This window comes from Melanostigma gelatinosum, assembly GCF_949748355.1.
Source record: "Melanostigma gelatinosum genome assembly, chromosome: 8".
Classification (NCBI taxonomy): domain Eukaryota; kingdom Metazoa; phylum Chordata; class Actinopteri; order Perciformes; family Zoarcidae; genus Melanostigma; species Melanostigma gelatinosum.
Window position 1 is genome coordinate 3,088,477 of NC_136641.1, and position 16,269 is coordinate 3,104,745.

At 47.3% G+C, this 16,269-nt stretch overlaps 1 protein-coding gene across 1 annotated transcript in view; it reads left to right on the forward strand.

The window, feature by feature from the left end:
• The window catches only part of skia (v-ski avian sarcoma viral oncogene homolog a), a 74,021-nt gene that overhangs the window by 14,511 nt on the left and 43,241 nt on the right, over positions 1-16,269 (forward strand). The window lies entirely within an intron of this gene.

Consider the following 16,269-nt stretch of genomic DNA (forward strand, 5'->3'; position numbering starts at 1 on the left):
ATGCTGCTTATTCAATCCCCTAGTGCTTTCTCGAGTCTCTAAAACCCACTGAGACGTGGTTATGAAGATCAGAATCTCGTTGCGGTAAGGACTACCTGCCACATTCTCTCGTGCAGCATGGCCAAGTGTAAATCTGTGTTTTTTTTCTCCCTTGAAGTGGTTTCATTTCTCATAGATATAATCAAATGTGAGCATGGATGTAAGATCCGATCACAAGTGGTTGGCCCAGATGCATTTCTCGTTTTAAAGCCAGGTTGAGGTGTGCACAGCGGCCCCTCTTATCTAGATGTGGACCTATCGTGATACAAGACACCGGGCCTCAGACAGAGGAGAGCGTTGATGGTTTTTCTCCATTTTCCACAGAGCAGAGTCGGTGTTTGTTCTGAGAGGAAGCCGAGACGGGAGGCAGTGTTTAGTCTCGGCCCAAGGACAGAGCCAGAGGTGTTATTTCTCTCCCTCTTTTTCTCTCCGTCACTCCTCCATGTTTCCTTGAACTGGTTACTTTCCCTGTGTCATACCCATTCCTCCATCCCGCCAGACCCCCACCTTCAACTGCTTTCACCGTCGCTGCTCGGGAAGTGCTGTGAAACATCAGATTCCACTTCCTGCTGCAATCAATACATCTCTGGTCCTGCAGACACTCACCCACGGCCGAGAACGCACAGGCATACGTGTACTTTCTCTCACGCGCGCACACACACACACACACACACACACACACACACACACACACACACACCTGGTGTGATTTCACACTGTACACATGTAAGAAGGGCTTTTACTCAGAACCACTTACAACAGCAAGATGAGATTCTTATTCTAAACCTTGAAAATCAAGGCGAAAGCTCCAATGAGGAGATGTCACCCGTCAGTATCCCAATTATTAGCAACCATCTTTAAACACTTACATTGTTGTCACACAAGCTACTTTCTGTCTTAATACACAGTCACCCTCAGCACAGTTCTCAATAGGTGGATAAGGGTCCATGGGTCCATAAAGGAGTTCCAGGTACCTCAGTGGGGTTCTATGGGTCTTTTCTGATGCTTCCAGAAGATTTATTCATTTGACCGACGTTTTTATCCAAAGTGACGTACAATCCAAGCCACAGAGGATCAAGGAGGAGCCTTCAAGAATAATTGCATCAACACTCACTCCCACGTACTTCAGGGGCATGACGTGACATATAAGTGCCTAGAAAGTGATATTTTTTGCTAAAGAGCGAGAGAAGGATAGAGAGAGTGAAAGAACATATTAGGTGAGCAAGTACTTTTGGAAGAAGCAGGTCTTTAACTGATTTTTTCAGATTGTTTGGTTACTCATTCCACCAGCTCAGGAGCACACAGGAGAAGAGTTTGGATTGAGATTGGTAGGACAAGTCGCCATTCATTTCCACAGATTGTAGTGAATGAGAAGACGGATGGATGGACGGATGCCTCAGTCATTCCTCCTCCTCCTGCCCAGCGGCAGTAATGAAATGATAGATCCCTGATGTGGATGGGAGCAGAAGTGGAGGGATGACCTCACAGCCACATAATCGCCGCGGAGGGACTAGCCGGCGGGTAATGAGTCCATTAGTCTTCCCTTTGCCGAGGAGAAACTGACCTGGCTGGGAGACGAGGACAGGAAATGACACGAGCTCTAGTCTCTTTCCTCTCGGCCCACTGCGTTGACTCGCATTGGATCCTCATTTGTGCTGCTTTTGTGGCATTTTGTCACAGATCACCTTCTTTTGGGTTTTTTGTCTGAATGTGATTATTATAACTATTGTAAAAACTGTTTTGAAAACAGGTCTTTCAATCTCAATTCAATCTTTTTTGTGCTAAAAATAAATCCAAAACATAAGTTAGGAGTTTACTGGGAAAAAAGACATGCCCCTGCTAGGATGGAAAAGCTTTGTCACAACTTTTGAATTCAAAACCTTTCGACTGAAAATCTGAATCAAACCATTGTTGCCTCCATGCGTTGGTCTAACTGTTGTAAAAACATCAGCCTCTGCAGGGGACCATCTCTGTGGTTGTGTCAATGTTTTCTATTGGGGGATCCTGTTGTTCCTTGCCTGGCCTACAGATCATCACTGGGGTTCAGAGAGGTCGCTGATACCAGAGCTTACTCCAATGGAAGGCCCCTCCCCCTTTGTCATGTGACCTGTGTGGGGTGACTGTCAGTGGACAACAGCCAGAAGCCTAGACGGGCCTTTTTGTTCAAAATGAAAACACAGCACATATATACACACAACTGAACAAGCGAGCCCATGCGGTGTCACATGTTCACCTGCTGCACTGCGATCCCTCCTACTTCCCTTTTTCTCAGTACAGCCTGGGTGAGCAATGTGTCAGCCACAACAACCCTGCACACTGAGTCGGGTTGAACTTCTACCGCAGAGCCGCGGCAGGCAGCGACTTAGACTTCTGGTTTCCACACCACACCAGCTTCCTGTGACACCTCCGCCCTGCTGTCGGAGGCGTCTTCAGCACCCCTGTCGCAACAGTCCCAATCGTCTAAAGTTTTTCGTCCAATGTCAGTCTACAAACATTCAGTGACTTTACTCCGAAAAACCCACCAGGCAGCGGCCAAGTGTGGTTGGGAGGCGGGTTCATGTTTTTCAGGCGGGTAGAAATTCTTTGAAACCTAGATCAACATGGCACAGGAGTCACAGGACTCTGTGTACTGATTGGTGGCGGGTACTCTCTGTCCACACTCTCATTCCTAATGAGAAGTCAGTAGACTACCGGTACTTAGAATGAATCCGATGGCCCAAGAAACATGGGCAGGCAGGTTGCAAACAAACGTAGTCAAACCTATTTGGAGGAAACAAAGGCCCATGATTAAATGATTAAGCTCACAGGGTTGTCATAACTGACATACCGTAAATGGGAAGAAACTACAAAACTATGACCAACATTGTTGGATGCTATTGAATATCATAAAATACTGGCCAAAGGAAGCTTCTGCCTACAGTGTCAGCATTCCAAAACCTGTATGTGTCAAACCAAACTTCAGACCCTCCCTCCTCACCACTGGAAAGCATGTGATTTGGCTCCAGAGTGAAGCCTCTCACTTGCTCAGCCTCTCCCAGAATTCATCAGTGGAACAAAATGTCCGGCTCCGGAGTGGAAAGCGCCAGTGTGTGCTGGCCAGCCGACTCGATTTTGAGGCTGCCCAGCACCCTGCAGTGAACCAAAGGGCCTCTTTGTGCTCTGCCCTCACAAAGATGTACCCCGAGCAGCAAAAAACAAAACCAACAGCAGTGTCCTGGCCGGGGGGGGGGGGGGGGGGGGGGTTGGATCTGCAGCCTGCAGACACGCAGGGTCCAAGTGGAAGAGCCGCCAGAATTGTTACAAATATGACCTGGTGAATAAGCCAGAGAGAAACAGAGGAAGGAAGTTTTCCATTTGAGCTGAAAAGGGTCCCACGCCCCCCCCCTCTCATTCCTCTTCCTCGTGAACTAAACCATGATGGCTGTGCAAATGCTCACGTTTGTCTTTGCGAGCTGGATTATCCAGCAATAACTGTTGAGATTTGGTCAGAAATTTACATTGTAACACAGACATGGTTTTCTCTGGTGAAATCCCTCTGCCACGTGAGGTAATTGTTCTCAGGAGCAAACACGGTTTAAAGCCCAGATGGAGACAAACAGGGATAGTATTTAGAAAAGAAATAAAACAAACTCATGACTATCAGCTCCTCTGACAGTCATAAACAGATCACACAATCTACACGCTGCTCCGTCTCTATTAACCCCGCTTAGACTGGGCTTTATTTGCGCTGCGTGTGTGTTTCCATACAGTAGTGCTAATGAACTTTGAGCCTTGTGTGTGACAGTAAAAACCCAGTCGGCAGCCGCATGAGCCTTGTTTCCTGCCCTTGATAAGTGAGGCCAGCCACTGCGGGGACCCGCGTATCAGCTTTGCGGCATCAGATACACGCCTCAGGACCTGCCATACACACACACACACACACACACACACAGCGTGGGCCACATCAGTGTCGACCGCTGGCCACACGTGCAGGGCGCGTCCTACAAAGTCCCATTCGGAGTGTTAATTAGGCTCACCTGAAGACAGGCGGTTCATTACAGGACTAGCACTGAAGTCCTGGAGACGATGGCTTGAAATGGGTTGTGTGGTGTTGGTGTGTGTGAGCGTGTGTGGGTCGATGCTACAGGGCACAGCCAGCACCAGCTACCACGGAAATGTCTATTTCAGTCTGTTAGCTCGATGGGGCCGCAGACAGGCAGACACCTCTGTGGCATAGAGAGAGGGAGGGGAAAGCGATAATGGATTTACTTTAGTGTGTGTTTCAAGGTGCCAGACAGAGTCTCTCTCTCTCTCTCTCTCTCTCTCTCTCTCTCTAAGTGGGCTATGCCAAGGCTCGAGCATTAAGCCAAGGCAGGCTTGTGTGAAAAAAAAACTACTGTCCCTCTTCCTTTTCATGCTTGGAGAGAGCTGCAGCATTAAGTGAGAGAGGCATCAGACTAGTGTGTGTGTGTGTGTGTGTGTGTGTGTGTGTGTGTGTGTGAGTGACACAGATTGTGAGTCTAATGCACCGCCTCCACACAGCACAGTGCTCTGGACCTGAATTATCCCAAATGCTGCTGCTGTGATTGGAGCGCTAATGCGGTTGCTAAGCAAATGCAGTTTCCTTGGACTAAATCACAATGGGCAAGACTACTTCCTGGCTGGCTGGTGGGCCGGGCTTGGGCGCCGCCGCCGCCACTGCTGCCGGGTTCTGGGTGCTGACATGACTCACACACACTGAGATGAGCACACGCACGTGGCGGAGTTGTTTCACTGCAGCACCAGACAAATCTCAGAAAGGATTATTGGATGACCTGCATTTACATTTGTCCACTGGGCAAAAAAAACGAAACACGGTGGTCTGTCCATCATGTGCCTGCTGTGCCCAACATTTTCTCACAGCTGCGATTATATTTCTCAGACCTCATGAATTGAGTCATTGCAAGATGAATTCCACCCGCTGATAGTTGAGTTTTTCAGCTATTTGTCACATTCGTAGCTCAGCGTGATGACATGGTGACTAATAATGAACTAATAATGTATTTACATAGCTTTAAAGGATTGTTAAGTTTCACTAGAAACAAGAGTTTCTTCAAGAATTCAAGGTGGAACATTGTGAGTAACTGAAACCTGCTTGGCAGAAAAGAGGCTGTACATGCAGATAGCGTCATGTTGAGAAGTCTAGTCCAAGTCACTCACTGCTCTCTGGTTGCCGGTCAGCCCGCCAGCTGCCGGCTCGTGTTTCCGGTAAGGCGAGATGTCCGTCAAAGAGCAAGATGGAGGTGCAATGGTAGGGAGAGTTGGGGGGTGCTTTAATTAAAGCAGTAGCCTGTTCCGTTAGCGGTCGGCACGCCGTTTATGTCAGACCTTAGAGCGACCGGGCCAGCAATTAGCCCGCCCAGAATTCAAGAGGTGGTAATGTGGAGGGCCCCAAGGTGCATGCAGGGATCCACTTTCAAACATGCTTGGAGTAGTAGTACTGCCTACATGTGTGTAAGGGATTGTGCATGAGAGCAGGATGTCATCTGCTTTTAGCTTCTCACTGAGGGTGTCACATTTCCTCACCTTACGTCTGAGCTACTGACTGCTGAGTGTAGACGGGGCAGACGGCCCAACACACTGTCCTTTGGGGATAACTTGTCTTTTCAATGCCAATGAAGTCATTTACATTCCATTTGCTTTTTCAATTTACACACAACAGAGACATCAAATCAATGCTGGTGGATGTGGCTGAAGTGTGTGCGTGTAGTGTATGAAAGCTACTATGCAAATTTTGAGGCAGGTGAATTGTGGAGCTCCACACTGACAGCGCTCTTTGTACAACACTGAATCAAGTGTTGGTTAGAGACGTGGATTCAAAAAGGAACTTTAGAGACAGATCATATAAAAGCTGCATCATCATTTTTAAAAGGTACACCCCAGTACTGCTGAAAAACTTACAAAAATAGTTTTAACAATCATCAGTAAACTCATTCTCAGTAAGAAAAAACAAGAAAAGATTTGTTAGTTCCAGTGTCACAAATGCACAGATTGGCTGTTTTTGATTTAAACTCTTTCAGCTAAAGATTTACCAATGAATCAATGCATTAAAAAATAAATATAGAAATGAGTTTATAACAGAAGTAAACACAAGTTGCAGCTCTATGTTCCAAGAATTTGGGAAATCCTCTTGTTTGTTGTCTTACCTTGAGTCAGAGGAGGAGACTAGCTTAGCTTAGCTTAACACACAGCCTAGTTTTGTAAATAACGATCTGTTCTTGGACACAAATTGTATTAACGTTGGACATGAAGCCAAGCTAACATTGTTGGCTTGCTTCTAATCAAGACATTAAAGGTGCTAGATTCTGAATTCAGAGCATATCTTTGGCCTCCAAACGTCTCCCAACATGGTGACGGCTAGCAGCTAACGGTGCAAACACTTCAATGGTCACATTTTGGTATGTACAATGGTCTGATACCCAGTCTAATCTTATCTGGCTCTAGTCTGAAATGTTTGACTGTTCCTTTAGATGGTTCTTAACAGCACCACATAATGTAGTGCAACCCTGCAGAAGTGTCCTCTGCTGCTGCATGGAAGCCTTTCTGTTGAGTGTGTTAGCGAGGAAGGCCTCATGTGGGCCTGACCTGATTCCAGCCAAGCATCGCGTGCCTGACCAGAGCGTCTCTCTGTTCTCTTCCTCTTTCCCATCCATCCAGCCTCTCTCTCTCATCCATTCTTCTCGCTCTCTTTTTTTCTCTCTCCTTTTTCCCCCCACATTACAGTGTGCCTCATCGCCATGCTGCACAGTTCACTTGAAAACACACACACACACACACACGGTCCCAGCATGCCTACCTCAGTGGAGCTGAACTGAACAATTTCACAGCAGCTTTATGGCAGACAGATGCACTGTCTGCCTCCACGCTGTTCAACGGGACAGGAGTGTAAATTTACATATCTGGGTCAAAATTTAGGAATAAACGAGAAAACATCTTTTTGGATAACAAAGCGCAGTGTTATTGTATCTGCTCCCTTACAAATAACTAACCGAGCTAGGGGAATGTGCATGCCAGGCGTTTGCTTATTTGGAAAATGTTTCCTGTTGGATGCCAAACCATGATCACTGAGGAGTCTTGAGGGCCCAGTTTAACCTGCCAACCTGCTGCTGGACGTATGCCAGCGCGGAGCAGAGGGCGGGACTCCTTCGCCACGTGTTATGTTTCACTGGGCAGGTGGGAGGACGGCTGGTGCGTGCTTGTGCATGCTATCCTGCAGGGCCAGTGCAGACACACACACACATACACACAATGATGAAGAACAATGCAGTTGTTCACTTCGACACTTACTAGGTTTGGGCAACCCTTACCCCCCCCCCCCCCCCCCCCCCCCGTCCTTCGTCTTTCAGAGGTTCTGTTGTCGGGAGGGATGATCCAAGGTCTGTCAACCCCAATTACCCAGATGTGGGCCTCTGCCTCTATCCCACCCACTAATCCCCCCTTTCTCTCTCTCTCTCTTTCCATTCTTCCGGTTGGGACACAAAAAGATAGCAGGGCGAGCGACGCCATTGTTTGAGAGTCTTACATAAGGGTTATTAAGGCATATACAGTATGCGTGCAATATCATCCTGCGGGTTTCTTTGGTCCTCACCTCACTTTATTATGCCGCACAACATAAACAGACCTGTTAGAGGGCTATTTTCTGTGAATCGTCATATAGAGAAGAATCACATGACTACCCTCAGCCCTGTGTTGTTTAGGGTTTACGCAATCTTAAAGATGAAATTATTATGCAAATTAAAATGCAGGTGTCCACCAATGAAAACTGTTCTGTCATGGAGATCCAAATGACCTGGAATTATATAAAGATCAGCTTTAGAGACGTTTTCAAACTGCAATCCATTGGCAGCTTCAATTACAAATGTTGGAGTAGTGTCAAAGACCTCTACAGACACGTCAGAGCGCTTGTCAGAGTTTGTGCAGTGACGGGTCAGGTATGTGGAGGTGTATGAGCTTCTCCATGAAGTTGGAATCTTTTGATTCAAATTACGCTATACCACCTCGCTCGTCTCCTTGGAGTCGGTGGCAGCTTCAACAGAGCCCAGTAGCATTTCTAGTCAGGACTCGTCTTTCTTTTCTGGAGGTGAAAAGAGTCAAAGGTCAGCAGCAGCATCAGAAGTAGAGCAGCGGCTGTGGCCATGCCCCGCTGGAGTAGTGAACTGGTGCTGTCTGCAGTGTTGGAAACAACACCATCTATCTTCTACTTCAGCGTCTACAGAATGTAAACTGATGCCCTTTTTTGTGGGAGGCCCATCATGCGTATGGGGGACCTACTTGTATGGGCTGACCTACTTCACAGAACACTGTGTAAATTTGGTGCATTACACCTCTGTGTGTCTTTTAAGCGGCCTTGTGAGGCCAGCCCATGCTGGTCACGGGGAGAGAGGACAGGCTGCCACCACTGCTGCGTCTTTAAAAACTCTCTCCAAGCTGCTTTTCAGCTTACCAGCGCTACAAACTAGGTAATCGCCCCTCAGCACGAAAGGGCTTATATACCAACTGCAAAGTACGCACAATTCCTTTCCAGCGCCACCTCACCCTGCTCGCCACTTTAATCGGATTCTTGTTTTTGCTGTTTTGTTCTCACTGTTATGCGAGTAACAGTGGGCTCTGAGTGGTTGCTGTTGTTTACCACTCGCTCTGGTTTGGATGCACAGCACTTATGCTTATTGTTGGTGAATATGAGAGTGGGCATGTGTGCTAGGCTGTGTGTTTGCGTGACTGATCATTTCAAGCCTTCTCAGCTTTTTCCTGGTGGCACCTATATGGTGTTACAGTGCTGAGTGTGAACCGAAGATACATTCAAGGAAGGGAGAGGGGAAGAAGAGGAACATGCAGAGTGAGGGGCAGAACAAGTGCAAAAAAGAAGATTCAGTCTTTTAATGGTCTTTCTCAGCAACAAGTGTCAGAAATGATAAATGGGAGATAACATCTAAGAAGTCAAATTATTTTACTAATGTATGGTACCAAGATTTGGTGCAGCGACCTGGAAGCTCACTTCCAGTTGGAGGTGATGATGATGATGGGGGTTTGCTTTGGCTCAGATATTGGTGCCGCCATGGAAAGAGTTAGCCAATGAATGGTGGGGAGGCAGGCAACAAGTTCTGCACAGCCGGCAACATCCTGGTCTGAAAAGTGAAGCCCAAGGCTGAGGTACCTTAAACGTGCATTCTTTCCATCAGGGGCCGGCTGTTAGAATGCACTGATTGGTGGAAGCATCAGACAGAAAAGATGTTTGATTCCTCATTTAATCGTAGCTTTTCATTTAACACTACAATTGCTTGCAAGGAAAGAAGCATACTTGTATCTACCTGGTTTTAAGATTTGGATAACATTGCAATCAGCAAGGGAAGAATCTAATGTTCGGCACTCTTAAAGCAGCATCCTTGTGTGATTAAGAAAACAAACTCCTGGAAAAAGTGAGTTTAGTAAGGTTCTGGCAGATAACTTGTGTGTTCTGGTGACAGCACCCCCTTCCTCTCATATGCTTCCCATCAGGCAGAGTGATCTACATGACGTCAGTGTGTGTGTGTGTGTGTGTGCATGCATGGGGAATGGCAGAGAAACCAGTCCTGCTTTCCAGATGTGAGAGGAAAGGAGGGAAATGAGGAGAACAGGGGGGACAAAAGAGAGTGTGACAACACAAACAGACTATCGTCGACTCAAAGAATCATCCTGGCTCCAGCTTGAATACATCTCGTGGTCAGTAGTATTTGCCAGGTCGGAGGTGGATCCCCTGGAACCTTTATTGACACCCTTGCAGCCAGATCGCATCTTACCCAACAGCAGGGCCTGAAACCACCCTCGAACCACAGTTTCCTCATTTGCTGACTCTGGAGAGGAATCCATTTTGTAAACTTCTATTAATTGTTGTTTTTTTCCCTCGGTGTACACTTGGCCTTGAATATTCTGGCCTCCACACCCCCTCTTCTCAGAAGCCACAACAGCTTCTTTCTGAGGTCCTCAGTTCTAACCTCCCAGCCCAACCCAAGTGGGCTGTGCTGCTGTTAGCTGCTCTGGATGCATCCCAAACTTTCTGTTGGCCTGTTATTCAACCTGACCCCTCTCTGACCCGACCCCGGGCTCTCTGGCCGTTAACACTACGGACGTAAAGAAGGGCTGTGACTTCTGGTCATTAAAGGACATTTGGCGCAATTAACCCTTTAAGTGTCCCTCCCTTGATTACTTCTCAAGATAGTGTTTGTAGAGTGAGCCTGCGTTTCTAAAGGCCAGACGCAATCGCCACCCAGCGCCTCACCCTTTCCTTTTTGTTCTATTTTTACAGTGGTCCAGACCATAAAGTCAGTCAAGAGGTGGCTTTGGCTGTTTCGCGGGGAGGTCACGAAGGGTCGTGAACCTTCTGTGACACCTAGAGCTGAGCTTTCTGAGGCTAGTCTGTGTCAAATACACTTTTTTATCAGTTGGCGTCGTTAGGGCTCCTAATAGGTTCCATAGTTCTCTATTGTTACATGACTACAGGGCTAAATGAGCTACTTGACGCTGCAGAACGACTGTCTACTCTGAATGCTGCCAAAGCAGAGCAAAGGGTAAACGGTGAAACCAGCTTTCTCCTCATGAATGAAGCCGCCATTTTACCCTCATTCTGTGAACTCTGGGCACAGGACTGGAAGTTAAATGCCGACAATCTGACCTCCTCAGGTGACTTGACCGGAGTGTCTCGTTGGTTGGAGCCTTGTTGTCTTAGATGCCAGGTTTATATGGCTCCAGGGTCAACTGGTCACTGTTTTACAGGGGTGGAAGCTAGTTCACAGGCAGCCCAGGCCCCGCTCATGCCATCTGGTAGCCATAAAGTCAGCCCAGTGAGCCTGACTTTTGTACTGTTTAACGGGGCTCTCTGGGGGTGAGTTTAGGTGAGAGAAGACGCAGGGCTTCTGTTTTGCCTCTTGCCCCTCACTTTAGGTCTGCAGTTTGATTCCTCTTGAGAACATGATAAGGTCCGTTTGACGTGTTTCAGCTTAGGGCTTCTAGACTTTTTGTGCTTATGATGGAGGGTACAGTGCTGGAGCAAGAAGCACTGAGAGCTGCAACAACTGTGTCAGTGGGTTGTCATCGTGAGCTGCAACTGACCTAAGCATCTTGACAAATGTAGTAACCTGCCAACCGGCCAGCCGGCCCTTCTTCATCATTTATTGATTCCTTGCAGCAGAAGGCTCCCTGAAGGTTACATGGAGGATGTTGCTGCAGTATTCAATGCGCATCCAGTTTGAAAACAGCTGACGACAGTGAAGGTCTGCTTCTTAAAATAGATAACATGCAGAAACGGCCGCCGACTTGCATCTTCTTCCGCTTTTCTGACACTCTCCCGGGCTTCTACACCGGTCTGAGTGACATCACTTTCAAAGGCGGGAGGCCTCGCAGACATGTCAGATAAGAGAGTGAGAAAGGAAACATGTGAGCATTCTCAGCGCCACCAGCACCAGACGAGACAGAAAAAAAACAGCCAGGCCACTGGAAAGGTCAGATTAATAAAAATGTTCCCCAGTCTGACATGCAACCTCCAGCACAGAACCACAGAAGGATTCCTTCCAGAAGAGCACATTTTCCTCCTGCAGCTGAAATTCAAAAGTCCTCCAAACAGAACGCATTTGACCTGTCAGAATCGAGAAGGTGCCTGCAGAGGAGCTGACAGCAGGTAGCGGCCCGCTAAAGAGGGAGGCTGGGTGGGGTACTTTTGTCCCAATAACAGCTAATCCCTTTAGTTGCAGAGAAAGTGGGGACCCCCTGCTAGCTCGCTCTGACAACACAGAGAAAGCTATGTGGAGAGGAAAGCTAAGCAAATGAGGAGGAGGCAAGAGAGAGAGAGAGAGAAAAAGTCAAGAACTATGATCTGTCTTTTGTCTTTGCGATTCATCTGCCTTTTCAGATGAAAAGTGTCACTTTTCAGCCAAAGCTTGAAATATGTTAAGTGGAGAGACATTAGCCAGACCAATCCTGTTATGAGCTTCAGCCCAGGGGAGGGGGGAGGGGGGAGGGGGGGGGGGGGGGGGGGGGGGTTCAGGGGGAGGGCGCAATCTTCTTAAGTGATTAATCACCATGTGAAAGTGAGACCTACTGAGGGATTTTCTTTCCACCTCAAAATTTCAGCTCTCCTCATTGTGCGATTGTTTCTTTTTTCGACACATTTCGCATCAAACCTCATGAAAAGCAATGATGCACTGTAAAAAACAACCGTTCACATGAACCACAGAGCGGTGTCCAGACTCGAGTGACAACCCGGTTCAATAAGAACTGTCACAGTAAGTTGCTTTCCACCTTTCCAAGAGGATTCCCTCCATAGAGCCTTTTTGAAAAGCACTACAAGAGGAAAAGAAACATTTTGAACTTTGCTGACTTCGCGTTGACATGGCCTCATCATTAGCACGGGAAGAGTGGTTTGTCAACTGGCATCATTATGCAAACTGTGGGGTTGCAGGAGACGACATTTAGCGGGGCCCGGGTGTGAAAAACAAACACATTTGGTGAAGCTTCACCCCTGATTACCTCATTAGGTGGTGCAATGAAGGAGAAGGCACTTTTTTTACAGGCCTCGGGCTATGTGCTGAGAGAGCGATGTCAGCGAGGCTCTGTGAGGCAGGAATCCAGACACAAATGAAAGAAAGAAGTGGGGCAGATTGCGCTGGGGGTCACCACCTCTCCACAGAGAGGAGAGAGTCACGGCACATTCAGTGCCGGGTTTTGTGTTTCCTATGTTAGTAGCTAATCTGTGTGGGTGCTGGCAGTATGTGTGCATGATTAATCAGTGGTGCTCACAGTGGTGTAGTGTGTGGGTATCTGTTTGTGTGTTCTTGGCAGGGTGTTTACAGGGCTGATAACACAACCAGCACTGACATTTGTGGATTGAAGCTCCCATTAGCTGAAAGTGATCTTTTCCCAAAGACAACAATTGTGACATTAATCAATCAGGCCATAATGATAAACTGATGAATGGCTGAAATCCATGGATGTACAAAGAGAATTGGATACATCATTGGAGGCGGGGCCACGTCCTGCTCAGTGGTGCATGAAGCAAAACGTTTGACTTCCTCTTATCCGGATTTTTCTGAGGTCCTCAGCATCCATGGGCCCATGGAGCCAGCGCACTAGCATTTTCTTAAACCCCGCCTCCCAACCACTCGGCCTCAGGCTCATTTACGGGAACCAAGAAAATAACTCTGGATTCAGCTCTTTTAGGACCTAATGGTTTAAATAGGGGCTAATCAAGTGTTTGTATTTTTGAGGCATCATTGCTCTAAACACACACCACCATCCGCTCCTTCTCCTCCTCCTCCAACCCTCCCACAGTTGGGGTCCTCCCCTGGTCCTGTACCCCTGTACCCTGAAACCCCCCCCCCCCCAATACCTTGCTACCTCCTTGCCTTTCATAGGAAGAGATGGGGCAGTGGGGTCTTTTTATGAGCTGCTGCTCACAAAGCAATTACTGCGCTTTAATGAGGCTGTCTGGACTTTCATAGGCCCCCTCTGCCGTGTCACTTAAGCCAAGTGCAGGAAAAATATAAAACCACTACTGAGAGAGGCAGCCGCCCATCTTGAGACGGTAGAATGAAGAAGGGAAGAAAAACAAATCCGTTCACATGTGCATTGTCTGCACTGATTAACAGAAACTGAAATAAATCACCTCCTGCATTGAATTCACGAGCTAGCAGAGAGAACTCATAACTCATGCTGTAGTAAAATATGGTATTTTGATTGCTTTGTACAAGAAGCTCTTAAATGTTTTCATGTCCTGAATGCCATGTGGTCTCACATTGGGGCCCTAGACCTGAAGAGGCCCCATGTGTAAGAAGTCTACACTTTCTGTGGGGAAACACTAGTGATGAGAGTGAAGCTAACGATTAGAGCAGTACCTCTTACACATGCTCGAATAAGGATCATTTCAATTGAAGTGAAATTAAGCAATTGCTCATTTTGCTGGAACCCCCTAAATGACCACTTTGTGAAATGTGCAATTAGTGTGCTATGATTTTATGCTGAACGCCTGAAGATGATTTGACTAACGTTTCTCTTTTTCCTTCTCCTGGTGGCTCTGTGGTGTGTTCCTGCTACTGTTTTCCATCCACAGGTGAGTGTCATTATCTGTAGTTCTTCATACTTTCTATGTTCTCTTTTGTTTCCATTGCTTCAGTCACAACACCATGTTAGATGTAGCAGGGGCTGCCCATCGTCACCTTCATCACACACCACACATGCTTCCAAAAACACTGCTGCCTTTCACACAACGATATCTTCCACCGGTTAGTAATGTTACATGCAGTCCAACCTCACATGCAAACCTGTGTTCAAACTTTGTAAACTGCCTGGTAGCTGCAGGGTGGGGAGGAAGGGGGGGGTGAAGGGTGCGGTAGTGAAACCCCCAGTGCAGACCGACATGGGTTTAACCAAAATGGCCGCCCACCACAGGCCTCAGTGAGATGGAGGAGGGTGTAACCACATGCTTCGACTATCTTCCACGCAGCAGCGTTGCACGCTGCGACCTACAAATTGTCAAGTGTGTGTGCACAGCCAGGCTTTGCTTTGTTCAACCCTCATGTCTTACAACTTTCTGTCCCAGCTTTCAGTTTGTATCAACTTGTTCCTCAGGGCACCTCAAAGCCATAGAGCTTTGCAGAGAGCACTGTACTTTGCTACTGCTACATCAGTCTCCAGTTAAGCTACCACTGACCACCCCTGTTAAAAACAATGCTCTACATCTCTTCAACTAAGTTGACAGTCCAAGTTCCTTCTAGACCTCAGAAACAGTAGTTTGAAAAATAAATCTTAAGGTCCACTTAATGGTCATTTCCAGAGCTCTCAATTCACCGTCTTCCTCAGCAGATGGAGTTTGCTCGGTTAGCCATTTCGGCGAGGATGGAAGAATTCCATCCACTGGTGCAGCAGAGGTCGAGATGTTCAGACTAATGCTGCGTTCACACCGGTCTCGTTGATTTTTTGACGCACTGCAAAATCGCGTCCAACACACTGCACAATCGCGTCCAACGCGCTGCCGGTCGTGTTCACACCAAACGCCGCAAAATCTCGTATCGCCGGAGAGGGGGTGTGGTTTATCGTCCTGGAAGCCGTTCACCTGGCCGCCATTTCTTTCCGCTGTCAACCGTGAAAGGAATAAGGACAATTGCTGCTTTGTACGTGTTGTGGAAGTCCCTCAAACATCGGAATGCCAAATGCCATCATGTCTGGTTCATAATATTGTTCAGAGGAGCTCCGTGGATTGTATCGAGCTGTATTCACTGTCTAGCAAGCCACCGGTCGCTGTTTACTACAGCTGTAGGAACACAACATAAACTGATTTGGCTGTGATTCAACGGCAATAAACCGGCAAAAAGGGACTCCGAAATATCTACATAATGATGCCGATTTGTAGGTTACTTGTCTTCTCAATGGAGCTCTGATGGATCGGTGCTAGGCTATGCTAACATCGTAGCAGCTCCACCAGCACTCAATAACGTCACGTAGACGTAAATACGGCAGCGTCTATTCATTGTTTGTACCGTATGGTTTACACACACACACATGCATACACATAGTTTGGTCCGGTCTCTGTTGATATGAGGTATCAGAGCTCTGGGTGAACACAGACGGCTACAGGATTTATTTCCTGATTCAACAACGGCAGGAAGCCAGTGATGACAGGGGGAGCAACTCAACGCTGATAGGCTATCGCGCCACAGCGTCACGCGATTATGAAGTTAGAAGTTGAAAAATTTCAACTCGCGCGTTGGCGATTTTGCGGCGTCCAACGCGTCCACCGCACTGCAATAACGCGTCCAACGCGCCGCGCCATCGCAAAATCGCGGCGCGCCAGTCTCATCGCGTCTGTGCATAGACTTTGTATGTAATCTCGACGCGCGTCAAAAAATCAACGCAACCGGTGTGAACGCAGCATAAGGGTCAGAAAAAGTAGATCCTCGGGATGTCATGATACCAGCAATTTAGTAGTCGACACCAATACCGAGGAAATTCCACGATTCTCAACACCACAAAAGTAAAACGATAAGTGGATGTCAACATTCACATTATCTTTGTATATCACTGTGAAAACTTGCACAAATGCAAGTTATTCAAGTTTCTTGTCAAAAACTACATTTTACAAGTTTACATTGCAACACATCATGCTAACGTTAGAATTGACCCATTTATCAATGGCACCTCCCGTTAACGTTAGCTGCTTAACGTTAGCCCGGATTCATCAGAAAAAAA